We start from the raw sequence: 5,119 nt of genomic DNA, 5'->3' as shown, positions 1-5,119 counted from the left end.
CAACCATAACTTATGAACCATAAAAATTCAAAACACGTATCTTATATCGTTGGAAAGGTAATTTAACGAGGAATACAAATAAACACATTTCATCAATCAAATCCATCATTAACAACAATGAAAATCTCAATAAATGATCATTATTTAACATTTCAAGCTCAAAAATACAAATGGTGATTCGGGAATCCAATTTACGCATACGATACGCCGTTTCGAAGGTAATTAAATATACATTGCAACTAAACACTTACTAACAATATGTCATAGCATTTAATGCATCAAAAATCCATTTTAAAGTTCATCAAACCCTAACCAAGAATCAAGAATTCATCAATTTTGTAAACGAAACTTTTCTAAATCAACCTACACATCAAAATGAAGCTAATGATGCTAGTAACACTTTTAATACATGAACTTTAACATAATATCAACATTTAATCCTCCAAAATTCAAGATTAAGCACACCCATTTTTCATATTCAAGCTAGTTACTCAAAACAACAAATCGAGCAAACTAAACACATATTCATGTTAGACTTGAGCCATAGACACTAACTAACACCATTTCAAGTTCATAAATCGAATTAGAGAAATCTAGAGTTTTAGAAATGTTACCCAAACGAAATGAAATTGGTATCAAGTTGTAGAGGATGAAGAGAGGATTCCAAAAGTACGATTTATTTTGATGTTTGCTTCCTTGAAAAGATTTGGATGATGATTCTTTGTTGAGAGGATTTGGAAGAAAAATGGAAGTATGAAGATGGTGGTGGGTGATGAATGAATGGTGGGGAGGATACTTTGACTAGTTGACTCTCTTGGCCAAGTTCGGTCACTTGGCACAAATAGTCCCTCGAGTTTGGAAGCGGGTGCGTGAATTAACCACACGAATTATTTTAAAAATGCTAGAGTAAACGGGAGATGTTAAAATCAAATAACGGAAATATTACAAACGTTAGTTAACGAAAGATACGAATTTAGATAACGAAAGATATTATCTAAAAAAAAAACGGGCGTTAAAATAATTTAACGGAAAAATGCGGGATGTTACAGTACTTATGAAGCCACTCTTGGACTTGTCAGATGGACAAAATTTTTTACTTTTAACTAATTTTGTTAACATTCTTTCGAGATAAAGATTGAAGGTGTGCGTAAATTGTACCATCTGACTCGTAACGAATATTATATATAATATATTACATGGTGTTAGACGATTTGTATCGATGAGATTCAACGGGGTTGGATCCGATGTGGCAAAGAGGCAACGCCTCACCAACACCCGTATCCATGTGTTGGATTGAAAATTTAATCCGTGTTGGTTGAAATGCAACGGAATAAGCAACGTATGTTTTGGCTTTTTATTAATTTTTTATTATTATAAAAATATTATTTTTATCCCCTTTTTAATACTTGCCCAATTATATTTTGCCACATCATCATTCTACTAATAAACAACATCAATATCCAACACCACCATTACTCCACTCACTAATACAGCACAAACGAGTCAGCAATAAAGTGCAAAAAATTCACAACACGAACCCACAACACGAATAACCACTACAAATGGTATTACCAATAGCTAAATTCCAACCTTATAGACATTCCATTGTTATTCATTTTTAAGGACAACCGTACTGAACCATCTTACTCATAACGCATTTTGACCCGTGACCTAACCTAACTCACCCATTTACCATACATGTTTGACTTGAAGACAACTTATGAACTACATTACTTTCTTATTATATTCAAGAATTACTAAAATGCTACAAAACAGTAGTTACAAACAACATATATACAAAACAAATCAAAAAACAGTTGAAAAATTACCATGAGTCAAAAGCTACGTATGACAACAGAATGTGATCCATTCACTGCATATTAGATGACAAACTTATCATTTTGAAGCACTAACATATAACATCACAACATCGTATAATAACATAATTCAAACAACAACAAAAAAATTACCTGCAACATCTGAAGAACCAAATGACGAACAACCATCAGAATTCAAACAATCCAAAGTTTAATTTAGAATACCATCCCCCAAAAATGCAGTCACACAACCACTATTTCCAACTCTCAAATTACCAAGAATCTTCTCTCATCTTCTTCATCAGATAATTCCAATCTCAAATCCTGTGAAAAAATATATTACAAATCACTCTATAAATCAAATGTTACATATCACAAAAACAAAATTATATTTATAATACTAACAAAAAAGGCATATACAAAGTATTCATTTCAAATTTTTCCCCAGTTCCAAATAAATTGTTAAAAATTCAATTAAAACTACTAAATAATAAAAAGGCTTCAAAATTCATACTTTAATAACAAAATTAGATCAACTGTAACTAAACTTATAACTCAATATCGCAACAAAGTAATTAGAGTTCAACATATATCATACAAATAACATGATTGTGGTTCCTTTACTTAAAAAAAAAAAAAATTCATACATACCAGATTTTGGTGTAACGCAACCGTAAGATGGTGATTTCCATATTTCACTGGATTTATAATCGTTGTCGATCCCATAATATGTTGCATCCACAACCATTAACTGTTTATCTCTTAACTTTAAGCTCTTAATTAGTAGAATGTGAAACCAAGTAAAAAAAAACCTAACACAAATTTGAAATGATAATTAGTATCGTAGATCCATTCGAACAACTATTCAAAATAACCTTAAAGAAAGTATAATCAAGTGTTTGAGTTATAATGTATGCCTCTTAGGCATTTGTCTATGGACAGTTACAATTTTAATGGGTAAAATAAATTCCTTAATCAACAGACACATAAATCCTTTTTTATTTTATATACAAAAAATAAATAAATAAAACTAAAATGTACAAATTCCTAATGGTAGCAAAACTTTACCTGGAAAATCGACAGGTCAAATATGCTGATGACAATGATGTTTGTGAGGCAGTCGATTACAGAAGAAGAAGCCGCCGGTGGTTACGCGGGTGGTGACGACGACGATGGTGATGATGATGATGATGGTGGTAATGACGATGATGATGGCGATGATGATGATGATGATAATGATGATGATGACGGTGGTGACGATGATGGTGGTGATGATGATGACGATGGGTGATGATGATGATGATGATGGGAGATGAAGGGTGATGGTGAAGTGTGTGGAAGGTTATGGAAGGAAGGTTTTTTTGGGGTTTATTAAAGAGGATTTGTGAAGAGGTTGGGGAAAAAATGTGAAATTACTAGGGGGATATATCCACTTATCTTTTTAATTTTTCCACCCAAAATTACTAAAATGTCATTAATGATAAACTTACATGATCTTATAAAAAATTTATTATAATTTATAGAAGGGTATTTTAGGAAAAAGCGATGAAATGTTGGTGGAAGAAGTAAAAAGATATATGGATATATCATCTCCTAAAGGGTAAAAAAGCCGTGTACTATTTATCATTTTTGTCTAATAGTTAATATAGTAATAATGGAGTCATAAAAACTTAAGTCTCATTGACCCCCTTTTTGACATGGGTCGTATACGCTCCCTTATTGGGCCGTACAGAGTTGTTTTATGCTAATTAGGCCATATACGGTCCATTATGGCCGTATGGCTTGAAACTGGCTCGTATCACCGAATTTATTCTTACTTTAAATTAAAGGATTATCACTAAAATGTTCATTTTTTTTTTCTTTTTGATTCAGAGCCCATAAAAAAAAGTTGACAATTTGACTGCACAAGGTGCCTATTTGCGACCTTGCTTCCCGGTGGATGCAAGGACGCAAGGTGCCTCTTGCGACCTTGCTTCCCGGGAACACAAGGACGCAATGTGCCTCTTGATCCTGCCGGATATCATGATCAACGTTTTCTTTTAGACATTTCATCAAACATCATACGTGCATCTTACGTGATACGGTGTTTTTCGACTTATCTTGAAAGGTGATTGCTTTGATCAATATTCCCATTATAGGGTGGGATCAAGAGGTATTCATTAGGTTTAGTAAATTTAGGTTTAATTTTATACGGACTATTTTAATTTACTTTTATTTGGTGGTTGTAAAGGAAGTGACGTTGGGGAGTTTGCAGACGATTCTCAAACTTCTGCTCAACACTTTGAGGTATTTAATTCTTATGTTTTAGTCTAATATACTTGATTATTCTTTTATGTTAATGATTCCATTGTGTTTTGTTTGCTTGATAAGTCACAAAAAAACTGTATCACGTAAGATGCACGTAAGGTGTTTGATGAAATGTCTGAAAGAAAACATTGATTATGACATCAGGCGGGAACAAGAGGCACCTTGAGTCCTTGCGTCACCGAGAAGCAAAGTCGTAACAGGCACCTTGCGTCCTTGCGTTCACCGGGAAGCAAGGTCGCAAAACAGGCACCTTGCGCGGACAAATTGTCAACTTTTAATTTTTATGAAACGACCCAACCCGTCGTATTCCGGCCCATAATTTTTTTTTCCTTTTTAACGAAATAATATTTACAACATTTAGGTCCCAATTATGTTTCCAAAAACATCTTCATTTACAATAGTAAGTTTGGACAGCTTTAAAACATTTAATACATAAGTTCAAATATCCAAACGGGCGTACACATCATAGTTTACCAAAACTCGTTTACATCGTCAAAAGATAGTTTCGACCCGACTAGTTTAATTTCCAACAAAACCGAGCATGGTGATTGGGAAAACACTACTCAATCCTAAATCGATCCAAAAGCATGTCTTCTAAAGCAACCTACACAAGTCCGCTAGTTACCACGCTTACCCGAGCCGCCACCTTGCGAACCTATAAAAATAATATCAACGAGAGGGTAAGCTAGCGCTTAGTGAGTGAGAATATACTACATACATATATTTGCATAAAATGGACACGCCACACAATAATCAAATAGCACATACCGGAGTCCGAGCATAAAGGCAAGCTAATCTAAGCGTACCGTACGATCGCTATACACAACTAATATATCAACAATGTAAGTACACCAACAACGATATGTACAACACCATCAAGCCACACCCGGAGGGTTAGCTACATCACAACAATACGACAATATATATATATATATATATATATATATATATATATATATATATATATATATATATATATATATATATATATATAT

General features: G+C 33.3%; 1 long non-coding RNA gene across 1 annotated transcript; it reads right to left on the bottom strand.

Annotated features, from left to right (window-relative positions):
- Positions 1 to 1,591: 1,591 nt before the first annotated feature.
- Positions 1,592 to 3,181, bottom strand: LOC139893117 (uncharacterized). The gene is made up of 4 exons (XR_011774345.1): positions 2,886 to 3,181; positions 2,469 to 2,629; positions 1,971 to 2,141; positions 1,592 to 1,873 (listed from the first exon to the last, which is right to left on the bottom strand). It is a non-coding gene; the product is annotated as an uncharacterized lncRNA (long non-coding RNA).
- Positions 3,182 to 5,119: the final 1,938 nt, after the last annotated feature.

This window comes from Rutidosis leptorrhynchoides, chromosome 2 (assembly GCF_046630445.1).
Source record: "Rutidosis leptorrhynchoides isolate AG116_Rl617_1_P2 chromosome 2, CSIRO_AGI_Rlap_v1, whole genome shotgun sequence".
Taxonomy (NCBI): domain Eukaryota; kingdom Viridiplantae; phylum Streptophyta; class Magnoliopsida; order Asterales; family Asteraceae; genus Rutidosis; species Rutidosis leptorrhynchoides.
The sequence above is the reverse complement of the archived record's forward strand: the minus strand, read 5'-3'. Positions and strand labels throughout refer to the sequence as shown.